Genomic DNA, 26,409 nt, shown 5'->3' on the forward strand with positions numbered 1-26,409 from the left:
GCCTTTAGTTTCTATGATGTGGAGCAACTGTGACACACAGGAGGATTGATTGTAGTTGCACTCCATGACTATGGATCCTGAACATGGAATTAGTGAACCATTGTACACATAAAGTTTGACTGAAGGTCATAATAGTAGGTTAAGCCATGGCCTTCCATGTCTATGGATGCGTGTCCTACATGTCTTGTAGAATTCACAGAGGTAGTATGTTGACACTTGTCCCTCTGTCAATCTTGGACAATAGCGAGTAGTTACCAACTTTCTAAGGACAGATCATTTGAAAATTGGCAAACATTTCAGATGGTGTGATGGCATCTATGTTTTCCACAAGATTGACGGTGTGAAACATGTTTTCACCACTCTTCATCTCGTCATGCATATCATCGTCTTTTTCTAGTTTGCCAGTTATCTCATGTATAAATTTCTGACGGTGTCCTGTCAAAAAGGTACCCATTGTGTATGGTCTGTTTGGATCAGTGCAAAGCTCTTTGTTGCTGCATCAACCTTTGCTCTAATGCACTGCCACTGCCAATAGTCCTTTCTGCCTCATGCCTTGCAGTAGTAATGGAAAGCTGAGCATTTTCTTGGTGCATGCAGAAGTCCACACCTTCCACATATCTTGCTAGGTTTGGGTGTTCTAGTGAGTGCAATTGGGGTTGTAGTTAGGAGCTGTAAGCTTTTTCGACCTGCGATAATTGCTTCATACTTACATCCATCCTAGAGTAGCTCTTTGATGCTATACGTTTTGGACTTAACAAGCAGATTTCCCTGATTTTTATGACATTATTTTGCTTGACTCTCCCTTTTTCGCTATTGATCCAGCCCACACCATGGTCACTCGCCTTTCCTGGCTGAGCCAGCCCAGAGCTGGTCCTCTCCACGCACTGTCTCACTCATGGAACTGACAGGTTATGTGCTGCAATCTCACCATGAGGGAATCTGTTTACTTACCAGCTCAATATTTGAGTGCTAGCTCAGCACTGTGTCTCCAAAGCTTTTCTCCGCAGTCAACATGCTGTGTTTTCAACACTCTCTGATGCTGTGACTTCATTCCAGTCTGGCCAAAACCCAAGGGTCTTCTCATACCACGTAGCATGATATGAGTGTGTTCACCATGTCATACCTATACTTAATCTGGCTGCCACCTGCCTGACCACCGCTGATCACCATGTTGTGTCATTATAATGATATAGTACCTTGGGATTATTTGCTGTTCAAGACATAAGGCACCAATCACTCATAAGGGATTGAGTAAACACGTTGCGGGTTCTCTTATTAAGACTAGGCACATGAAAACCGGTATAGATGAGTATAAAGCCTGAAGACAGCAGAGCTGTGTGCCTGTGCTCTGTTCAAACCAATAGTGAAACTAAGACTGGATCACATGACACATTTCCCTTCTACTGATGTCATGCTGATATCCCTTAAAGGCATATTACTACAGATAGATTTGGATGAAGAGTGATGGGTGGAAGCTCATCTGGACCATAGCCACCGGCATGGACGTGTTTAGTTGAATGGCCTGTTTCTGTGCTGTAAATTCTGTGTAACTCTATGTTAAATGTTTTCATTTGACGTTTTTTCCAGTAACTGACATGCCTAATCGCCAAAATAGCTAGAATAAAACTAAAATCAAATCAAAAATTCCATATTTCACCAGAACATAAATGTATCAATTAAATGGTGTTAAAGTTTTTACTTGAAGACCTCAAATTTCCTCAAAAGCCTTGGCTTTGACTTTAGATGTTTGTCTGCAGTTGTGATGCTGTGACATGAACTTGGATTATGTGTGTGTAATATACTGAACTTCATGTTGCATCAGCATTGTTGAGTCAGCTTTATTGACGGGATATCTCTCCATAGTTCCCAGCAATGTCTGCTGAACACTTTTTCAACTATATTTGAAGAAGAACTCTCAGATAAATTTTCAAAAGTTTTATTGAGGGGAAACGTATTTTGTGTTTTTTTGAATAAAGAAAATGTGTATTTATACGTGAGTCAGAGAGAGAGGATGAATGAGACAATTGTACATGTGGTGTTAAAATTCTATTGTAACTTTAGCTTTGTGGATTATAAACTTCAAAAAGTGTAATAAGTTGAGAGAGAATATTACTTTCCTCATATAAATGTAAGACCATAAGACCATAAGACATAGGAGCAGAAATTAGGCCAATCGGCCCATCGAGTCTGCTCCGCCATTCAATCATAGCTGATAAATTTCTCAACCCCATTCTCCCGCGTTGTCGCGGTAACCTTTGATCCCCTTACCAATCAAGAACCTATCTATCTCGGTCTTAAATACACTCAATGACCTGGCCTCCACAGCCTTCTGTAGCAATGAATTCCATAGATTCACCACTCTCTGGCTAAAGAAGTTTCTCCTCATCTCTGTTCTAAAAGGTCTTCCCTTTACTCTGAGGCTGTACCCTCGGGTCCTAGTCTCTCCTACTAATGGAAACATCTTCCCCATGTCCATTCTATCCAGGCCTTTCAGTATTCTGTAAGTTTCAATCAGATCCCCCCTCATCCTTCTAAACTCCATCGAGTATAGACCCAGAGTCCTCAAACGTTCCTCATATGTTAAACCTTTCATTTCTGGGATCATTCTTGTGAACCTCCTCTGGACCCTCTCCAGGGCCAGCACATCCTTCCTGAGATACGGAGCCCAAAATTGCTCACAATATTCTAAATATGGTCTGACCAGAGCCTTATAAAGCCTCAGCAGCACATCCCTGCTTTTATATTCTAGTCCTCTCGAAATAAATGCCAACATTGCATTTGCCTTCCTAACTACGGACTCAACCTGCAAGTTAACCTTAAGAGAATCCTGGACTAGAACTCCCAAGTCCCTTTGCACTCCAGATTTCTGAATTCTCTCCCCATTTAAAAAATAGTCCATGCCTCTATTCTTCCTACCAAAGTGCATGACCTCACCCTTCCCCACATTGTATTCCATCTGCCACTTCTTTGCCCATTCTCCTAACCTGTCCAAATCCTTCTGCAGCCTCCCCGCCTCCTCAATACTACCTGTCCCTCCAACTATCTTTGTATCATCTGCAAACTTAGCCAGGATGCCCTCAGTTCCTTCATCTAGATCATTAATGTATAAAGCGAAAAGTTGTGGTCCCAATACTGACCCCTGCAGAACTCCACTAGTCACCGGCCGCCAGCCTGAGAAGGACCCCCTTATACCCACTCTCTGCCTCCTGCCAAACAGCCAATCTTCTATCCATGCTAATACCTTGCCTCTAACACCATGGGCTCTTATCTTACTGAGCAGCCTCCTGTGCGGCACCTTGTCAAAGACTTTCTGGAAGTCCAAGTAAATAACATCCATTGGCTCTCCTTTGTCTAACCTACTTGTTACCTCCTCAAAGAATTCTAACAGATTTGTCAGGCATGACCTCCCCTTGATGAAACCATGCTGACTTTGCCCTATTTTACCATGCACTTCCAAGTATTCTGAAATCTCATCCTTAATAATGGACTCTGAAATCTTACCAATGACCGAGGTCAGGCTAATCGGCCTGTAATTTCCCGTCTTATGCCTCACTCCCTTCTTAAACAGGGGAGTTACATTAGCAATTTTCCAGTCCTCTGGGACCCTCCCTGACTCCAGTGATTCCTAAAAGATCACCACTAACGCATCCACTATCTCTTCAGCTATCTGCTTCAGAACTCTGGGGCGTAATCCATCTGGTCCAGGTTTCCTAGCACCTTCTCCTTGGTAATGGCCACCATACTCACCACTGCACCCCAACTCTTTTGAACTTTGGGGATGTCACTCCTGTCTTCCACTGTGAAGACTGACACAAAGTACTATTCAGTTCCTCCGCTATTTCTTTGTTCCCCAATACTACTTCTCCAGCGTCATTTTCCAGTGGCCCAATGTCCACTTTTGCCTCTCTTTTACCCTTTATATATCTAAAAAATCTCTTGCAATCTTCTTTTATATTACTGGCTAGTTTACCCTCATATTTAATCTTCTCCCTCTTTATTTCTTTTTTAGTTGTCCTCTGTTGGTCTTTGTAGGCTTCCCAATCCCCTGGTTTCCCAATGCTCTTTGCCACATTGTATGTTTTCTCTTTAGCTTTTATGCTGGTCCTGCCTTCCCTTGTCAGCCATGGTTGCCTTGTCCTCCCTTCTTCTTCCTAGAGATGAATTTTTGCTGTGTCTCCCAAATTATTCCCAGAAACTCCTGCCATTGCTGTTCCACTATCTTTCCTGCTAGGCTCATCTCCCAGTCATTTCTGGCCAGCTCCTTCCTCATGCCTCTGTAGTTGCCGTTATTCAACTGTAATACCATTACATCTGATTCCAGCTTTCTCCTCTCAAATTGCAGGGTAAATTCTATCATATTATGGTCACTTCCTCCTAAGGCTTCCTTCACCTTAAGCTCCCTTATCAAATCTGCCTCATTACACATCACTAAATCTAGAATTGCCTGTTCCCTAGTGGGTTCCACCACAAGCTGCTCCAAAAAGCCATCTCGTAGACATTCCACAAATTCCTTTTCTTGGGATCCACTACCAACCAAATTTTCCCAGTCGACCTGCATATTGAAATCCCCCATGATCACTGTAACCTTGCCTTTCTTACACACCTTTTCTATCTCCTGGTGTATTTTGTGCCCCACATCCTGACTACTGTTCGGAGGCCTGTACATAACTCCCATTATGGTTTTTTTTACTTTGCGGTTCCTCAACTCTACCCACACAGACTCTACATCATCATTATTCTTACTAACAAAGCAACCCCACCCCCCTCTGCCAAGCTGCCTATCTTTTCGATAGGATGTATATCCCTGGATATTTAGCTCCCAGTGCTGATCCCCTTGCAGCCATATCTCCGTGATGCCCACCACATCATACCTGCCAATTTCAATCTGTGCCACAAGCTCATTTACCTTATTTCGTATACTGCGTGCATTCAGATACAACAACTTCAGTCCTGTATTTCCCGTCCCCTTTCTCATTGTCATCCCTTTATCTGATGTGCTTGAAGTTAGATTCCTAGCCCTTTCCAAACACTCTGTCCTATTTTGTGTTCTGGAGACTTTAACAGCCTCTCCTGGGCTCTCCTTTCTTTTCAGTTTTTTCATAATTTTCCATGAAGTTGAATCCACCCCCACCACCGCGCCCGCCCCCCCACCACCTCCCCCCCCCACCTCCCCCCACGCTAACCTGCTGCTTTGTTTCCCATTAGTCATGCTTCTTGGAGTTTTATCCTTCCATCCGCCCCCCCTCCCACTTTCTAGTTTAAAGTCCTGTTGACCACCCCTATTTGCCCTTTTCGCTAGAACATTGGTCCCATATCGGTTCAGGTGGAGACCGTCCCAACGGTACAGATCCCTCCTGTTCCAATACTGATGCCAGTGCCCCACGAAATGGAACCCCTCTTTCCCGCACCACTCCTTTAGCCACATGTTTACTTCCCTTATTCTCGCATCCCTATGCTAATTTGCACGTGGCTCGGGTAGTAATCTGGAGATTATAACCCTTAAGGATCTGTTCTTTAATTTAGTTCCTAGTTCCTGATGATCCCCAAACAGATCTTCTTTCCTAGTCTTACCTATGTTATTTGTCTCAACATGGACCACAACAACTGGATCCTCCCCCTCCCTCTCCAATATCCTTTCAAGCCGGTCAGAGATGTCCCTCACCCTGGCACCGGGCAGGCAACATACCATGCAGGACTCTCGATCCTGCTTACAAAGGAAGCTATCAATTCCCCTAATTATAGAATCCCCTACAACTACCACTTGTTAGTTTATATTTTTCCAAAAACTGTAATATCGTGAAGTTACCTAATGATCTGACAACTGGAAAAAGTAAATGTTATAACAGCTTGGCCTGTGAGAAATCGAGAGATGTAGACAGAGTGCCTTAACTCATTGTAATTTGATAAAAGCAAAATACTGCAGATGCTGGAAATCTGAAATAAAAATAGAAAATGCCGGTAAAACTCAGCAGGTCTGGCAGAATCTTCGGAGAAAGAAACAGAGTTGACGTTTTGAGCCCATGTGATTCTTCTTCAGAGTTAAAAAGAATTTGATGTTCTTTTAAGTAGAATTGTTTAACTTTGGAAACAAACATAGCCACTTGAGAGAAATTGTTAGAAAGGGAGATTTTTTTTATTTGTTCATGGGATGTGGGTGTCACTGGCTAGGTCAGCATTTATTTCCCATCCCTAATTGTACTTAAGAAGGTGATAGTGATCTGCCTTCTTGAACGGCTAGAGTCCATGTGTTCAGGAATACCCACAATGCTGTTTGGAAAGAAGTTCCAGGATATTGAACCAGCAACAGTGAAGGAACACCAATGTGGTTCCAAGTCAGGATGGTGTGTGACTTGGAGGGAAACTTGGAGTTGGTGGTGTTCCCATTCATCTGCTGCCCTTGTCTTCTAGTTGGTAGAGGTCATGGGTGTGGAAGATGCTGCCAAGGGAGCCTTGGCGAGTTGCTGCAATGCATCTGGTGAGTGGTACACACTGCTGCCACTGCGCATCAGTGGTGGAGGGGGAGAATGTTTAAAGGGGTGGATGGAGTGACAGTCAAGTGGGCTGCTTTGTCCTGGATGGTGTTGAGCTTTTTCAGTTTTAATGGAGCTGCACTCATCCAGGCAAGTGGAGAGAATTCCATCACACACCAGACTTGACCCTTTTAGATGGCAGACAGGCTTTGGGGGGTCAGGAGGTGAGTTATTCACCACAGGATTCCCAACCTCAGACCTGCTCTTGTAGCCACAATATTGATATGGCAGGTCCAGTTCAGTTTCTGGTCAATGGTAACCACCAGAATGTTGATAGTGGAGGAGTCAGTGATAGTAATGCTATTGAATGTCAAGGGGTGATGGTTAGATTCTCTCTTGTTGGAGATGATCATTGTCTGGCACTTGTGAGGCACAAATGTTACTTGCCACTTGTCAGCACAAGCCTGGATATTGTTCAGGTCTTACTGTATTTGGACATGGACTGCTTCAGTGGCTGAGGGGTTGAGAATGGTGCTGAATATTGTGCAATCATCAGTGAAAATCCCCACTTCTGACCCTATGATGGAAGGAAGTTCATTGATAAAAAAGCTGAAGGTGGTTGGGCCTAGGACACTACCCTGAGGAACTCCTGCAGTGATGTCCCAGAATTGACCTCCAACAACCACAACCATCTTCCTTTGTGCTAGGTATGACTCCTACCAGCAGAGAGTTTTCCCCCTGATTCCCATTGACTCCAGTTTTGCTCGGACTCCTTGAAGCCACACTCAGTGAAATGCTGCTTTGATGTCAAGCGAAGTGACTCTCACCTCACCTCAAGTTCAGCTCATTCGTCCATATTTGAACCAATTTTGTAATGAAGTCAGGAGCTTAGTGGTCCTGGTGATACCCAAACTGAGCATCAGTGAGCAGGTTATTGCTGAGTAAGTACTGCATGATAGCACTGTCAATAACTCCTCCCATCACTTTGCTGATGATCAAGAGTAAACTGATGGGGCGGTAATTGGCTGGGTTGAATTTGTCCTGCTTTTAATGTACAGGACATTCTTAGGCAATTTTCCACATAGCCAGGTAGATGCCAGTGTTCTAGCTGTACTGGAACAGCTTGGCTAGGGTCACAGCTAGTTTGCCTTCCATACTATTGCTGCAATGTTGTCAGGGCCCATAAACTTTGTTGTATCCAGTGCCTTCAGCCATTTCTTGATATCACGTGGAGTGGATCGAATTGGCTGAAGACTGGCATCTATGATACTGGAGACTTCTGGAGAAGGCCAAGATGGACCACCCACTCAACACTTCTGGCTGAAGATGGCTGCAAATACTTCAGCCTTATCTTTCACACTGATGTGCTGGGCTCCCCCATCATTGAAGATGGGGATATTTGTGGACTCTCCTCCCCCAGTGAGTTGTTTAATTTTCCACCACGTTCATGACTGGATGTGGCAGGACTGCAGAGCTTGGTTCTGATCGGACTGGTTGTGTCTATTGCATGGTGCTTCTACTGTTTGACATGGATGTAGAATGGAAAAGAGGGAAGGAAAACAGATTGAATGTGAGGGATGTTTGGTTTCCTGCATGTCATCACCACCCTTGGATATAGCAAGTGTGAGTTGAGTGGAGTGGAGAGAGGGCTAAGGACAAGGCGAATGATAGCAAAGTGAGAAGGAAGGGTCGATAAAGAGTTGAAAGGATAGTTGAAAGCTAAAACAGTGGAGATAATAATGGCAGTTAGGAGAAGGTAGAAAGGGAACACAGCAGGCGGAAGTTGAATGGGCTGTTGATGCAATGCAAATGAGGTGGGTGGGTGGAATCATAACTGACCGGGCAGGAGATCACAAGCTACATTTTCCCTACAACCTCCATCCCAAATGCAGTCTGCAGCTGCCAGTGAATTACTTCCCTTTCATACCACAGTATACATCCTACCTGAAAGGAAAGGAGAATTTCAGAAAGGGCATGATTAAGGCCAATAAATGCCACCCATGACTTTCCAGCAAGTTTCTTGCTACATTCAAAAATTGATAAGTGACTGAGACTTAGAAAGGTCTGCCAGAGATCATCATAAAAGCAATTCCAACTTTGCAGTTAAACACTTCAACCCAGACTCTGAAATACGAGCCATGGTAGATGATCTACTGCATCATAGCAATCAACGGGAGTGAAGTACAGCCAGCATAGACCATAGCTTTAATTTGTATGTTGCTTGTACAGTCTTTGTGCCCTGAAGCATAGGTGGGTCACATCACCATCCCACCATCAACCAGAGCATCATGAGTATGATGAGCAAAGCTAACCAGGTTTACTGAAGTTAGGAAAGGCTTTCAATTTCATCTCCTTAACTGTCTGACTATGATTGGGTCAACTTTTAAACTTCCAGTTTGTGCTCTTGGTGCAATAAACTGCAGTGGAGCTTTTGCAGCTTGAGGGCTGACTGGTACACGCAGTCTACTTGTAACCACCGGGATAGGAGGAGTGTGCAGTTGATCTAGCCCCACTTCTCCACAGGTCATAACATTAGTTTAAATCTTCAATTTAGTCACCAAATGGCCAATTATTTACCTTCACTACTGTTACCCAGAAAAAAGAGACTTTAACCAGGCTTCTTTCAATAAACTATAGAACCATGGAACCATAGAAAAGTTACAGCATAGAAAGAGACCATTCAGCCCAATGTGTTTGTGCCAGCCATAAGAAGAGAAAAAGGAAACTAGCCGCTCATTTTTAATCCCATTTTCCAGCACCTGGTCCATGGCCTTGCAGGTTACAGCATTTCAGGTGCAGATCCAGGTACTTTTCAAATGAGTTGAGCATTTCAGCCTCAACCACCAGTTTAGGCAGTGAATTCCAGATGCCCACCACCCTCTGGGTGAAAAAGTGTTTTCTCATGCCCCCTCTAATCCTTCTACCAATCACCTTAAATCTATGCGCCCCTGGTAATTGACCTCTCAAGTCAGGGAAACGAGTCTTTCCTGTCTGCCCTATTTATGCCCCTCATAATTTTGTACATAATTACGTCACTGCTCAGCATTCTCTGTTCTAAAGAAAACAGCCCTAGTCAATCTAGTCTTTCCTCACAGTTACAATTTTCAAGCCCTGACAACATCCTTGTAAATCTCCTCTGCACTCTCTCCAAAGCAATTATTTCCTTCCTGTAATGTGGTGACCAGAACTGTACACAAAATTCCAGCTGTGGCCTAACCAACTTTTTCTATAATTCCAGCATTATATTCCTGCTTTTGTATGCGATACCTCACCCAATAAAGGAAAGTATTCCATATGCTCTCTTTACCACATTTCTTTACTACCAACAAACAACAAACTTATTAATTTATTATGAAACCAGCCTTGTTGAATAGAAAGGCAACATACAGTATGGAATATGAAATTATACTAATTACTTCTTTGAGATACCCTAAGTCATGCACACATGCACAAAAGCAATGAAATAAAAATAGAAATGGAGACATTTGGCCAAAGATTAAAAGTCAATGGTTCAAAGGTAAAGGATGGATGATAGAGCTCTTGAAATGGTGTCTAGGTTATATGATTGGTCTCTCAGCATTGATCCACAAAATGATCAATGACCCTGGTTCTTCTTTCCAGGTGGACTCAAGGGATACTTGAGGGTACACTATTCCTGTATATAAAGCATCTTAGGAGCAGCTTATATTTATTTCCGGCTGTGGACTGGCTCTGGACTGCAAAAGGCTGCTGTCTTCCTTTACAAACAGTTGGTCCTTCTCTTCTCAAAAGCAAAACCAAAACCCACTCTTAAAACACAGTCTGCCAGGCAGGGTTTTTTTTTCAGAGCCATAAAACCCATGTGATCCCCTTTGTACACAGTCTACCAGAGTCAAGAGGTTTCCAGCCTTTAGTTTCCAACTGCAAAATTACCTTTCCTGTAAAAGGATGTTTTTTTCCAGGAATAGCTATCAGAGTCCTGCATTAACCCTTTAAGGGACAGTGTTTTAAAACACAAATTCTTCCAGGATGTCCTTAGTCCTTGAAGATGAACCATTTTCTGTGATTAAAGTGTTCATGACATGCTCCTCTCTTGGTAAACGTTGGTTTGATCTCAAAGTAAATTGTGGGTCATGGAATAGCAGTACACAGGGTAATGCTCCTTCTCCAAAGAGTGCCACAGGGATATCACTCCAAGTAGTGGCAGTTACATTGAATTTGCTTTGACAGTGCATTTTAATTTTGTTTGCCTCTTTTCTTTCTTCTTCATTACAGCTGGTGACTGAAGGGTTCTGATAGAGTAGGTTGGGAGGAACACCTTCTGCTGGCAGAAGGGTCAATAGCCAGAGGACACAATTTTAAAATAATTAGAAAAGGAAACAGTGGGAGGTGAGGAGGAATCTTTTTATGCAACGAGTTATTGTGCCCTGGCATCTGTTGCCTGAAAGGATGGTGGAAACAGATTCAATAATGACTTTCAAAAGGAAATAGGATGCATATCTGAAAAGAAAAAAAAAATTGCAGGCCAAGGGGAAAGAATAGGGGAGTGAGATGAATTGAATAGTTCTTCCGAAGATCTGGCACTGGCACAATGGGCTGAACGGTATCCTTCTGTCCTGTACGATTCTAATTTAATTTTCATTTTGCCTCTCTCTTTTCCTCTTTGATTTTTCATTTTCCTTTCTCTTCTCTCTCTCTATCTGTAGTAATTGTAAGTTAAACCATTTCTTACTGTTACGGGGATCATGTGACTGTACAGACGAATCAGCCCTAAGCGCTGGGAATCTTAGGGGCGGAGCTTTTGAGCTTTGGTCTTGGAACCAGCATGTAACCTCATCTGGCGTCTGTAAATAAAATTTACTGTTTCTTATGAGAAATTAGCCCTGCATTCCAAGTTCATTTCAATTAGCGATGAGAATAAATAGCGCTGATGTGGAACCCTGCCTCACGACTGTGAGTATTTTGATTTTTTAGGGAAGAAAAGAATCATACTCACCAGCAATGCCTCTCTTTGGCAGAATTAACCCATACGACTCATCCATCAAGGACTGGAATCAGTACATTGAGTGATTAGGTTTCTACTTTGTGGCTAATGAAATCACGGCAGAGGAGAAACAAAAGGCAATTCTCCTATGTATCTGTGGGAGCAAACATATAACGTAATCCATAGCTTAACGGCTCCAAACGCACCTAATTCCAGATCCTTTACCAAGCTAGTAGACCTCATGGAAGGACATTTTCAGCTTAAACCATCAGTGATCATTGCAAAGATTCAAGTTTAACTCTCGAGTAAGGGCCCCCAGTGAGTCAATCGCAATGTGCGTCATGAAGTTAAAACAATTAATGGAGCACTGTGACTTCATTGATGCTTTAAATGCCATGTTGCAAGATCGTTTGGTTTGCAGGATAAATAATGACGCTATTCAGCACCATTTGCTTGCAGAAGTGCACCGTGGAGATAGCGCTAGCAATGGAGAGTGCTGAGAGGGATTCGCAGGCTTTGCAGAGTGTGCAACATGGCACCATTTTGCAGCAAGGTCAGTAACCTGCCACCGAGCATGGTGCGAAGACCAGGGATGCTACCACAAAGTGGGATACGGTCCCCACCACTGGAAGCAGCTCACCAGTAATCCAGAAGTTAAAATGTTACCATTGTGGGGGAATCATGCACCCAAAGTCTGCAGATTTAAAGAGGCAGAATGCCACTACTCTCACAAGATAGGGTATGTTGTTAAACAGTGCAGGGCTAGATCAAGACAACCATTCAGATAGCAGGTCAAGTTAAATGAAGTGCACAATATAAATGAGCCAGAAGCTACTGAGGCTAATGTTTATTCCCAATACAATCTGAAGGCCAGGAAAACTGAACCAATCACTGTTACCCTTCAAGTAAATGGAAAGCCTCTGGTCATGGAGGTTAACACAGAAGCATCGACCACAGTGGTGGGAGAACACATTTTTAAATACCTCAGAGAAGGTACCCAGCCATTGAGTTTGGAGCAAACCGCTGCTCAGTTAAAAACACATACAGAAGAAGCTACACAGGTGAAAGGCATCACCTCTGTACTTGTATCCTACAGTCAACAGACAACCTAAGTTGCCAATAATTATTGTAACAGGAGAAAGGCCTAGCCTTCTGGACAGTGATTGGTTGAAAGAAATCAAACTGATCTGGCCAGAAATTTTTCAGATCACAGCAGGAGGAATTCCAGAGTTGCTGAAAAAGTATGACAGAGTATTCCGAGATGAGTTGGGGAAAATCAAAGGTCTACAAGCTAAAATATACGTGGACTCTGAAGCAACACCCGAGTTTTTTAAGGCTTTTTTATGTTCTAAAAGAAAGGTAGAATTATGTCATTTGGAGAAGTTAGGAATAATCCAGCCAGTCCAATTTTCAGAATGGGCAGCGCCCATAGTCCCTGTGATGAAACCTGATCAAACCATTCACATCAGCGGAGATTATAAATTAACTGTGGACGGGGTTGCAAAATTAGACAAATGCCCAATCCCAAAGATTGAAGGTCTGTATGCTAAACTTGAAGATCAGTACACTAAACTGGACATGAGTCATTCGTATTAACAGCTAGTGCTAGACAACACATCAAGAAGTTATGTCACCATAAACAAGCACAAGGGCCTGTACCAATATACATGTTTATCCTTCGGTGTGTCATCTGCCTGTGTGATTTTCCAAAGAACCACGGAAAACATACTACAAGGACTTCCCCGAGTTATCATGTATCTGGAAGACATCCTGATCACAGGATCCATAGAAGCAGAACATGTGGCCAACCCAGAAGAAGTTCTGAAGAGATTTTGGAGGCTAGCATTCATTTAAAGAAAGAAAAGTGCACTTTTCAAGCAAAGGACGTTACGTAGCTGGGTCATCAAGGGTTGCATCCATTAAAGAAGAAAGTCAGGGCAATCAAGGAATCTCCCTCTCCTACCAATGTCACAGAGCTCAAGTCTTTTTTGGACATGGTAAATTATTAGGTTCGATTCTTGCCTAGTCTATCTACAGTGTTAGCCCCTTTACACTTTTTATTGAAGAAGAGCCACAGATGGTCCTGGAAGGCCCAGCAAGAGGAAGCGTTCACAAGATCAAGAAGCTTTTATACTCATCATGCCCACAAGTGCACTATGACCCGTCTAAGAAATTAATACTCACTTGTGATGTATCTCCCTACGAATTGGGAACAGTATTGTCACACAAGATGGAGAATGGATCTGAAAGACTGATAGGATGTGTATCCAGAACCCTTTCTGAAAAAGAAGGCTTATCTATTGTATTTGGAGTAAAGAAGTTCCATCAATAATTGCACGATTGACACTTCACCATAGTGTCAGATCACAAGCCACTCTTCGGATTGTTTGGTGAAGATAAGGCAATCCAACTGACGGCCTCTGCTAGAATTCAAAGAAGGGCTTTAATTTTGTCGGCATACGAGTACAATTTTATGGACTTTGAGGGTGTGCATATAGCTAATGCAAACGCCCTCAGTCATCTCCCTTTGCCAGACAGTATTACACATGTTCCAATACCTCGAGAGGTAGTACTTGCGTTGAAATTTCTGGACTCCTCATCAGTCTGCGCGAGACAGATAAAGATTTGGAAAATTCAGGATCCAATTTTAGCAAGAGTCCATGAACAGGTATTGCAAGGATGGTCAAATGCACAAGTCTTTGAAGAATTAAAACCATTCTTTGCCCGTAGACCTGAACTGAGTTGTCAAGATGGTATCATGTTAGAAGCAAGAGTCGCTATCCCTTTGCAAGGAAGAGAACCATTATTTTTGAACTTCATAGTGCGCATCTTGGTATTTCAAAAATGAAGATGCTCGCACGAAGTTATATCTGGTGGCCAGGTATAGACAGTGATAGAGAAAAAATGGTGAAACACTGTCTCCAGTGTGAGCAACAACAGAAATTGCCCCTTTCAGTTCCACTGCATCCGTGGGAGTGGCCTGGTTGACCCTGGGTTAGACTACACATAGACAATGTAGATCCATGTCTAGGTACCATGTTTCTTGTGATCATTGATGCACATTCCAAGTGGATGGGTGTGTTTGAAGTAAGATACCCTATGTCATCTGCAACCATTGAAAAACTGTGCCAGAGTTTCAGTATTTATGGGGCAGAATTTTCCCTCATCAGGGGGTGGGGGGGTTGGTGAAGAGCCCGTGCGCAGAGGTGCGCCTCCAATTGGTGCCCCCGATTGTGTTTGTGCCGCTATTTTACGTGGGCAAGCCAATTAAGGCCCACCCAGCGTGACGTCCGTCAGGAAGTGCTATGCGCTTCCTGTGTGGGTGGTGGGGGGGATTCCCTAAACCGAGAGTATATCTTTCGCGCATGCACATGAAAAAGCGCACTCATCTCCCTGAGGCTAAGTGCTGCCTCGGGGAGATCGGCGCCAAATTTAAAAATGTTAAAAACAGAAAAAAAAAATTTCCCTGACATGTCCCCTCATGTGACACTGTCACATGAGTTGGAATATGTCCACTTTTAAATTCAGTTTAATTACATTTTTTAAAACTACATGAAACCTCATCCTGCCAGTGGATGAGGTTTCATGCTTTTTCTAATGCCTGCCAGGGCTCCTGGCCTACCCACCAACCTTAAGGTTTGGCGGGCAGGTCCATTAATTACTTCAATGACTCTGTCAATGGCCTCATTTGGCCATTGACAGATCGGCAGGCACACAGCTGATTCTGCTGAACCCCCGCCTACCTGAAAATTTAAATGGGGCGCGGTGACGTGGGGAGTTCCGCCCAATGTCACCACGTGTCATTTTACGGTTCGGTGAGCAAACCCTGCCTCCTGCTTGCCAACCGGGAAATCCTGGCCATGGTTTACCTGAAGCTATTGTGTCAGACAATGGTACTGCTTTCACTAGTACTGAATTCCAAAGACTCATGAAACTAAATGGGATTAAACACATCAGAACAGCACCGTATCCTCCCTCATCCAATGGGCTAGCAGAAAGAGCAGTACAAACCTTTAAAACAGGCAGGAAGAAACTATCAGAGGGACCGTTAGAAACACTAATTTCAAGATTTCTGTTCAGCTATCGCACAACTCCTCATGTGACCACTGGTTCAACATCTTCAGAATTGTTAATGAAGCGCTCACTCCGTACGAGATTGAGTCTAGTATTCCCTAACTTAGAGGGGAAGGTGGAGAAAAATCAGTGTAGTCAGAAAGTGAATCATGTAAAGGTCGAGAGTTTACTATGGGAGAGACAGTTTTTGTAACGATATTTTACAACTGGACCGAGATAGGTCCCTAGTACAATCATCTCTGAAACAGGGCCTTTATCTTATCAGATAGAAGTGGAAAACAGGATTGTTAGGAAACACCTGGATCATCTCAGAAGTTGAGAAACCCTCCAACAACAGTTATCCACCTGAAATTGAAGTAGAAACTTCTACCCCTGAGGTGCTAGATCAACAAAGAATAGACATGTGTGATGTCTGTGTTGAAGTAAATAATTCTGAACTGCCATTGCCCAAGGATGTCCCTGATGCTGCAATTCCTGTGCAAGTCAATCCAATGGAAGAACCTCCAGTTTTAGGGTTGCGTCGCTCTACCTGAATCCAAAAACCTCCTCAAAGACTACATTTATAAAGGCATGAACTGTATATAATTGTATACAAGATAGGTTAAGATGATTTTTTTAAATTAGAGGGTAAAACAAAATTAAAGGGGGAGGAATGTAGTAATTGTAAGTTAAATCATTTCTTACTGTTTCGGGGATCATATGACTGAACAGATGAATCAGCCCTAAGCATAGGCAATCCTAGGGGGCAGAGCTTTTAGCTTTTAGCTTTCATCTTGGAACAAGCATGTAGCCTCATCTGGAGTCTGTAAATAAAGTTTACTGTTTCTTATGAGAAACTAGCCCTGCATTCCAAGTTTATTACACTATCTTTCTGCACAATGCTAGACAATAATGGAGCAAAGGGAGAATAATATGCCCAAGCCACAGTAACCTGACTAAGTAAATGCAGATTTTACATTTGCAACTGAATTTGCCAACAGCAGAATTAAGGCATTCAGTTACAGCGGATATCACACAAATGCTCCAATGGAGTGTGAAAACGATGTTCATCTTCCTCTGATTATTAAAGATTGGGGTGTTCAAAATACGACAAGGATTTGATAGCAAACATAGAGAAACTTAGGAGAAATCAAAAACAAGGGGTCATGATATTAAGATCATCAGCTGTTATCAGCCCCGACTTAAAACAATTTGAGGTGCAAAAAAATTTCAAGCTGAAAGGTAAAGGAAAATATCCAACCCATGATGTTCCACTCTGTCACACTCTGTGCCAACCTACTTGTAATTCTTCATTCATTCACTTTCATTCAAGCTAAATGTGCATTTCTTTCTCCTATGGCACTCATGAATTACGAGACCTTTTCTTCACACTTTTGAAGAATAACGGTGATTGCATTTATATAATGCCTTCAATGTAGTAACATGTCCCAGTGCACAGAGTGTTATCAAACAAATTTATCGACCAGCCACATAGGGAGACATCAGGATGATTGTTTCATGGTTTCAGTCCCACTTAAATGTAGGACATCAAACTAATCAGGCACTTCATTCACAACCTGCGCAGTGTTCAATTATTTAAAAATATTTATCCAGCTGCTACTCTTGTTAACTTCCCCTAGGGGGCCAATCAAAATGATCCAGCAGCCTGTTGACTGTTGAGTTCAAGTGCACTCAATCAGTGCCTCAATGTTGTCACCTAGTTCAATTTTAAAAATTATTTTAATTTTTGCTGATCAGAGTGCTTGTCCACTTGCAGCTATTTAAAAGCACACACATTTATATAGCACTTTTAACACATCCTCAGAACGTGCCAAGATTTGAAGTGTTGTTTCGTAGGCAGACTTGGCCAGCTACGCACACACAGCAAATGAATGAATGATTGATCGGCTAATACGTTGTTGGTGGCGTTGCCTGAGTGTTGACCTGAAAACTAGATAAACCTACCCTAATCTTCCTTAAAAAGTGCCGTGGGATCTGGCATTAGTGTAAGCTGCAGCTCAGTGGGTAGCAGTCTTGCTTCTGAGTCAGAAGGTTGTGGCTTAAAGCCTCACTCCAGGGATCTGAGCATAAAATCTAGGTAATCTAGCTCAGTACTGAGGAAGTGCTTCACTGTCGGAAGTGAACATTGAACATTACAAGATGATTGTTTTAAAACATCCCTTTAACTTAAAGTAAAACAGATAGCTCTGAAAAGGGCGATGGTGAATTCCTGAAAAATACCTCAGTTCGGAGAAACGTCCTTGTGATCTCAGATTACTGCGGGGAGCGAAACTCAAATTGAAGCCCATTGAGATGTTGAGTGGCCACTTTTAGTACCTTTCACAGGAGCTCACCAAAGAGAAGAAAAGCTACTGCTGTGGAAAAGCAGGGAAAACTGCCTGTGCTAAAAACCAAGCAGGATGCTTTTAAAGGGTTCAGTTTCTGTTTAAAAGAAAGGGAACAGAACAGGCGGGACTCTTGAAGATTTAGGGAATGGGGAATTTTTGAGATGTGCCTTGCTAGTGGCAATCCGTTCTGGAAAATTCAGGCAACAATTGACAAAGGACACTGGAAGTTTTGACCTGACTGGGCAGGGAGAGGTAAGCCCTTTCTGGAGAGCTCGGAGTGAGTACCCTGACATGAACGCTATGTAATTTTAAGACACTTTAAAACTGAGACATGCTACATATCTGTGGTGTAAGTAAAAGTGTTTTATAAGGCATATTTTGGTTACATTACTTGATATAAAATTGACCTTTTCCTTTGGTTTGATGTATTAGTTGCCTGTAAATAAATGTATGATCTATGTTGATTTCAGTTTATTTGTTACAGTAAAAGTCTTTAAAAAAATGGAATCTTGTCCATTGGTTTCTTTACGTTTGTGTGTGGGGATTCCTTTTTTAAACACAGTTATTGGTCTGTACAGGAATTGTAATAATATCCAAAGACAGAAGAGAGCTGAACATAAGACAGTTGTGGCTTTCAAAACCATGCTCCCCATAGAGCTATAGAGGTCTACAGCACAGCAAAAGGCCCTTTGGCCCATTGAGTCTTTGCTGGTCTAACAAGTACCTATCTATCCTAATCCTGTTTTCCAGCACTAGGCCCTTGGCCTTGTATGCAAGTGGGCATCCAAATACTTCTTCAATGTTATGAGGGTTTCTGCCTCTACCACCCTTTCAGTCAGTGAGTTCCAGATTCCCACCACCCTCTGGGTGAAAAAATTCTTCCTCACATTCCCTCCAAACCTCCTGCCCCTTACCTTAAATCTATGCCCCCTGGTAATTGATCCCTCTATCAAGGGGAAATATTCCTTCCTGTCTACCTATCTATACTCCTCATAATTTTATACACCTCAATAATGTCCCCCCTCAATCTCCTCTGCTCCAGGGAAAATAACCCCAGTCTATCCAATCTCTCCTCATAAGTAAAACTCTCCAGCCCAGGCAACATCCTGGTAAATCTCCTCAGTGCTCTCTCTAGTGCAATCACATCCTTCCAATAATGCAGATTCCAGGACTGCACACAATACTCTAGCTGTGGCCTAACCAGCGTTTAATACAGTTCCAGCATGACCTCCCTGCTCTTATATTCTATGCCTCGGCTAATAAATGCAAGTATCCTATATGCCTTCTTAATCACCTTATCTACCTGTCCCACTACCTTAAGGGACTGGTGGACAAGCACACCAAGGTATTAGTTAGCAGTGTGTGTTGCCATTGATGTTTCAATTTCTCACCTCCTCCATAAAATGGAGCACAATTTCATACTGGCCTATGCAAAATTTAACAAAGTGGCTTTAAGTCTCAAACAAACTCAAATTGCAAGTGGTCTTGGATTCAATCCTCTCCACATTTAGTTGAGAAATGGTGTTCATGTCAGGGTACTGCAGAACAAAGACTTGTCTTATTTTTACTTCCAAAAACTTTTTTTGATGACTCCAGTCAAAGGTTGTAATGCATTCTATTCCCCAGACTGCAAAAACCACCACAAATTGTCAGATCTAACACAACAATGGTTTCATTTATTCTCCTAAAGTTCTTGCTAATTAAATTTCTCAGCCAAACGTTGACTGTATTGTCATAAAGAATTAGATGCACTTGGATACATTGTCAGAATTAGTACTGTGTGAGTGGCAGTTTGAGTTGAGAAACTTGTTTACTGGAAAAATGAAGATGAAACGATCACATTGTAAGTCAAGTCACTTCAGATATGTTTGCAATTTTTAAAACTTTTTAAAACACAGGCATCCGGTGTAGAATTTGGCCTGTACTTATTGTGAACTGCTCTTTCCTATCATGTTTACAGCAAATACTCACGAAATATTGTTATTCACAATCAAAGTTAATGGAAGACCTACCAGAAGTAATGTAAGAAGTAAAGCTGAAAATTCATTTGTATGTTGGATATAAATAGGGCTGTTCTTAAATTGTTCTTCAAAGATTTGTGCCTCTCTCCCCTTTTGCTTTCTCACTTGTTCTGGATATATCTAGTAATGAGCCAAAACAAGAGACAATGGGCCAAATGGCCTCCCTGTTTGCTGTAACCTTCCATGGTTCTGCAGAATCTTCTGTTATTGGAAAAGGGACTCAGTGCTTACCCAATCTCTATTTCCCCATGTAGCAAGGCTGCCCTGTACCTGCCAATGAGGAAGAGCCATCACCAGTTAGAATAATTGAGCCATGATTAAACCGATAAGGTATATCCAATAGCAATAATTTGAATCAGAGTGCTGGCTGATGTCCTCAGCCTAATATGTCTGATATTAGTTTTTAATTTGCATCTACCAACTTGTCTCAAGAATAGAAAATGCTGGAAAAACTCAGGAGGTCTGACAGCATCTGTGGAGAGAGAAACAGAGTTAATGTTTTGAGTCTGTATGACTCTCCTTCAAAGAAGAGTCATACAGACTCAAAATGTTAACTCTGTGGGCGGAATTTTACATCCCGGTCGAGCTTCCCGGTGGCATTGCATACTTGCGCGATATTTCAGTTGGCGGGAGCATGTGGGAGTCGGCTGCACACCCGCCAACAACTAAGAGGCCCTATTCAGGCCATTGAAGTTTCAATTAACGTAGATTTTTGTCTACCTGTCCAATGTCACGGTCGGTAGGTGGGTGAATCAGCCAGGCAGCCTTTGCATTTTTGAAGAAACCTCATCCAAGATGAGGTTTCCAATATTAATTATTCTTTTAAAATAAAAACATTTGGGGAGAATTTTTATTACCTATGTGTTCAGGTGAGCGAGTCCTGTGTGGGGACATTTTTTTTTCAGAATTTCATGTTCCTTATTTTTGGATTTAAAATTCTTCAGCTCCCTGAGGCAGCTTTCTGTCTTCAGGGAGCTTTCATTGTGCGCTCCCCCTGCGCTGATGTCAGTGCTTGCCCTCCTCTGGCCCCCAACCCAGCAGCACTGACCTTTTCAGCGCGCCTTTCACGTGGCTGGCTGTTAATTGGCCAGCCAGCGTGAAATCAGGGTCGGGGGCCAATCGCGGAGGGTGGCCTGTTTCCTGGCTACTCCTGGGCCCACCCACCGTGCCTGCCCGCCGACCTGAAAATCCTACCCTGCTTCTCTCCACTGATGTTGTCAGACCTGCTGAGCTTTTCCTGCGTTTTCTGGTTCTATTTCAGATTTCCAGCATCCGCAGTATTTTGTTACTACCAGCCTGTCTTACCTTACTCCCCTTGATCCTACCTGCAACTTAGTGCTAATCCCTCTCACATACAAGTTGCGTACTTTTTTCCTTTCCCTCTCTAGAACAGGTAACATCAAGAAATCATTGGGAAGGTAAAAAGAAAGGCATTGCGTTTAACATACAAAACTGCAAAGAGGAATATTTGAGGGGAATGGAGGTGAGGTGAAGGCTCAGACTTTCAAGGCAGCTGTAACCAAATTTATATGGAGGGTGAGCTTAGTAATTCCCATTTTTATATTATATATTGTCAGAAGGTAGGGTATTGGTTTTAAGCTGCTGTTTCACAGATTGCTAAATACCTGAAAGAGTAGAAACATTGACAGAAAGCGGAGCACAAGCTAAAAATCAATACATATTCCTCTTTGCAGTTTTGTATGCTAAACGCAATGCCTTTCTTTTTACTTTCCCCATGATTTCTTGGTTGAAGAAGTTCTGTTCATCTCTGCGACAAGATTTCCGTATCTCTCTTTTGCCTTGTTCACCTTCATTGCTTTCCATTTCTCTCCTGGTGTTTGACAAGGTGTTTAATAAAACCCACTTTCACAGCCATATCTCCTTCCTCAGTGACTGTCTCCATCTCCGACTTACCCCACGTGGATTTCAACTGAAATTCCACCCTTCATGTTTCGAACCCACCCAGGATTACAGGTATCTCCAGGACATAAAACGTTTCTCGGACTGCTGTTCCCATCACATTCTGAGGTCCGCACTCAGTGCCATGCGCTGCCATATGAACACACTCGACCTCTCCCTCCAGCAGCACCGCCGTACCCTTTTTCAAAGCAGCGCGTGCCCCCAGTTTCATTTTATTCTTCATCCCATCCGATGCCTCAACAAGAAACTTTTTCTCTTTCTCTCAAGTGCTAAGGAACGCAAGCTCCAACAACTCATCGACACCAACACCCATCTAGGACCCTCCACCCCTGCCTGTCCCTCCGTCCCCACCCCATCTTCCAAACCCAGTCCCAGCTGTGTATTCACTATACCCCCTGACCTTCCCCTCTCTGACACTAAACATTCAGTGCTTAGCAAAGGACTTAGTTTCATACCCTTACGCCCTCACCTCAGTGAATTTCGAGCTCAGCATGATGCTGAACTCTTCTTCCGCCGTCTTCGTCTCCGGGCTCACTTCTTTGGGCAGGATTCCTCTCCCTGTTCAACGGATCCTTTTACCCACCTCCAATATTCTCCCTCCACCTGGACCCCTCCCTCTGGATTCTTACCTTCTCTTGATCTTTTCATTGAGAACTATCGGCGCGACATTAGTCGTCTCAATTTCTCTGCTCCTCTCACCCATTCTAATCTCTCTCTCTCTGAACTTACTGCACTCCATTCTCTCAGGTCCAACCCTGACATTGTCATCAAACCCGCTGACAAGGGTGGTGCTGTTGTTGTCTGGCGCACTGACCTCTACCTCGCGGAGGCTGAGCGTCAACTCGCAGACACTTCCTCCTACCTCTCCCTGGACCACGACCCCACCACTGAACATCAAGCCATTGTTTCCAGGACTGTCACTGACCTCATCTCCTCTGGGGATCTTCCTCCCACAGCTTCCAACCTGATAGTAGCCTAACCTCGGACAGCCCGCTTCTACCTCCTACCCAAAATCCACAAACAGAACTGTCCCGGTAGACCGATCGTGTCAGCTTGCTCCTGCCCCACGGAACTCATTTCTCATTATCTTGACTCCCTTCTCTCTCCCCTTGTCCAGTCCCTTCCCACCTACATCCGTGATTCCTCTGACACCTTACGTCACATCAACAATTTCCAGTTCCCTGGCCCCAACCGCTTCCTCTTCACCGTGGACATCCAATCCCTCTACACCTCCATCCCCCACCAGGATGGTCTGAAGGCCCTTAGCTTCTTCCTCGAACAGAGTCCAGAACAATCTCCATCCACCACTACTCTCCTCCGTCTGGCTGAACTTGTTCTCACACTGAACAATTTCTCCTTCAACTCCTCTCACTTCCTCCAAATAAAAGGTGTGGCTATGGGTACCCGCATAGGCCTCAGCTATGCCTGTCTCTTTATGGGGTATGTGGAACATTCCTTGTTCCAGTCCTACTCTGGCCCGCTTCCACAACTCTTTCTCCGGTACATCGATGATTACTTCGGTGCTGCTTCATGCTCTCAACGGGACTTGGACAAATTTATTAATTTTGCTTCCAATCCCCACCCCTCCATCATTTTCACATGGTCCATCTCTGACACTTCCCTTCCCTTCCTTGACCTCTCTGTCTCAATCTCTGGTGATAGACTGTCCACCAATATCCATTACAAGCCTACCGACTCCCACAGCTACCTCGACTACAGCTCCTCACACCCCGCTTCCTGTAAGGACTCCATCCCATTCTCTCAGTTCCTTTGCCTCCGTCGCATCTGTTCCGATGATGCTACCTTCAAAAACAGTTCCTCTGACATGTCCTCCTTCTTCCTTAACCGAGGTTTTCCACCCACGGTTGTTGACAGGGCCCTCAACCGTATCCGGCCCATCTCCCGCGCATCCGCCCTCACGCCTTCTCCTCCCTCCTAGAAACATGATAGGGTCCCCCTTGTCCTCACTTATCACCCCACCAGCCTCCGCATTCAAAGGATCATCCTCCGCCATTTCCGCCAATTCCAGCATGATGCCACCACCAAACACATCTTCCTTTCACCCCCTCTGTCGGCATTCCGTAGGGATCGTTCCCTCCGGGACACCCTGGTCCACTCCTCCATCACCCCCTACTCCTCAAACCCCACCTATGGCACCTCCCCATGCCCACACAAAAGATGTAACACCTGCCCCTTCACTTCCTCTCTCCTCACCGTCCAAGGGCCCAAACACTCCTTTCAAGTGAAGCAGCATTTCACTTGCATTTCCCCCAACTTAGTCTATTGTATTTGTTGCTCCCAATGCGGTCTCCTCTACATTGGAGAGACCAAACGTAATCTGGGCGACCGCTTTGCAGAACACCTGCGGTCTGTCCGCAAGAATGACCCAAACCTCCCTGTCGCTTGCCATTTTAACACTCCACCCTGCTCTCTCGCCCACATGTCGGTCCTTGGCTTGCTGCATTGTTCCAGTGAAGCCCAACGCAAACTGGAGGAACAGCACCTCATCTTCCGACTAGGCACTTTACAGACTTCCGGACTGAATATTGAATTCAACAACTTTAGGTCTTGAACTCCCTCCTCCATCCCCACCCCTTTTCTGTTTCTTCCCCCTTCCTTTTGTTTTTTCCAATAATTTATATAGATTTTTCTTTTCCCACCTATTTCCATTATTTTTAAATACTTTTAAATCTTTTATGCTCCCCCCACCCCCACTAGAGCTATACCTTGAGTGCCCTACCACCCATTCTTAATTAGCACATTTGTTTAGATAATATCACCAACTTCAACACCTCTGTGTTCTTTTGTTCTTTTGTCTGTGACATCTTTTGATGATCTGCTCCTATCACTGCTTGCTTGTCCCTACAACCACACCACCCCCCTCCACTTCATCCCCCCCCCACCCCCCCCCCCCAACCCACCCCCCCCACACCTTAAACCAGCTTATATTTCACCCCTCTCCCTGGATTCACCTAGTTCTGTTGAAGGGTCATGAGGACTCAAAGCATCAACTCTTTTCTTCTCCGCCGATGCTGCCAGACCTGCTGAGTTTTTCCAGGTAATTCTGTTTTTGCTAAAAATCAATAGATCCTCAATGTGCAAGACAGCAGTATCCCCAGAGACACATTTTCTAAATTACTAGTTTCTAGTATTTTCCTCACATGTCTATTTAAATTGTTTTCAAGTAGCACAGATGCCAGTAGGTTATTATATATTATAATCAAAGAAAAACACAATTTTACTTGGAGGATCGTGAAGTTTAGCTATTGCTTCATCAAGCTAAAAAAAAAATAGCTATCATGCAGTTTCATCCATTGAATATTAAATGTTGAATGTTAAACAAATAAGGTATACGCTGTATAAACACCAATAGTATTGTTTAAACTCCCACAACAACAAAACATCACCAGCTGTTGTTCAGTAGCAGCATTTGAGTCAGAAGGTTGAAGCCCCACCCCAGACTCTCAAGTACAAAATCTAGACTGAATCTGTGCCAGTACTGAGGGAGTGCTGCACTATTTCCAGTACTGCCTTTTGAGTAAGATGTTAAACAAAGTCTGTCTCTCAAAAGGAAGAAGGCAGTTCTTCCCAGTACTTTCTTTATATTCGTTCATGGCATGTGGGTGTTTTGGCTAGACCAGCATTTATTGCCCATCCCTAATTTCCCTTGAGAAGATAGTGGTGAGCTGCCTTCTTGAACCGCTGCAACCTAGGCGTGTAGGAACACCCACAGTGCTGTTAGAAAGGGAGTTACAGGGTTTTGACCCAGTGACAGTGAAGGAATACCTATATGGTTCCATGTCAGGATGGGTGATTGGCCTGGAGGGGAACTTGCAGGTGGTCGTGTTACCATTTATCTGCTGCCCTTGTTCTTCTAGGTGGTAGAAGGCATAGGTTTGGAAGGTGCTGTCAAAGGAGCCTTAGTGAGTTGCTGCAGTGCATCTTATAGATTGTAAACACTGCTGCCACTGTGCGTCAGTGGTGGAGTGAGTGAATTTTGAAGGTGGTGGATGGGGTGCCAATCAAATGCTTTGTGCTGGATGATGCTGAGCTTCTTGAGTGTTGTAGGAACTGCAGTCGTCCAGGAAAGTGGAGATATTCCATCACTTATGCCTTTTATATGGTGGACAGGCTTTGGGAAGTCAGGAGGTGAGTGAGTCTCCACAGAATCCTCAGCCTCTGACCTGCTAGCCACAGTACTTTTATATGGCTGCTCCAGTTCAGTTTCCGGTCAATAGTAATCCACAGGATGAGCATTGTGGGAGATTCAGCAATGGTAAGGACATTGAATGTCAAATATGCTGATGATATTTATTGCTCTATCAACATCACTACAAAAAGACTATCTAGCCATCATCAGGCGGCACCTTGTTGGCCCTTGTTCTTCAATAATTGACTAATTGGTTGCTACGTTGCCTATGTTACAACAGTGACTACACTTCAAAACATACTTCATTGGATGTAAAGCACTTTAGAATCCCTGAGGTAGTGAAAGGTGCTTTATAAATACAAGCTTTTCTATTAATTAGCTCACATGGGAAATAGTTACAACCTCCATTTGTCAACTGCTGAACCTAAACTGCATCATCTCCTGTGCATTTTGGAGTATTTAAATTTTAGAAAAGAGCAAATGT

Source organism: Carcharodon carcharias, chromosome 10 (genome assembly GCF_017639515.1).
Source record: "Carcharodon carcharias isolate sCarCar2 chromosome 10, sCarCar2.pri, whole genome shotgun sequence".
NCBI classification, from domain to species: domain Eukaryota; kingdom Metazoa; phylum Chordata; class Chondrichthyes; order Lamniformes; family Lamnidae; genus Carcharodon; species Carcharodon carcharias.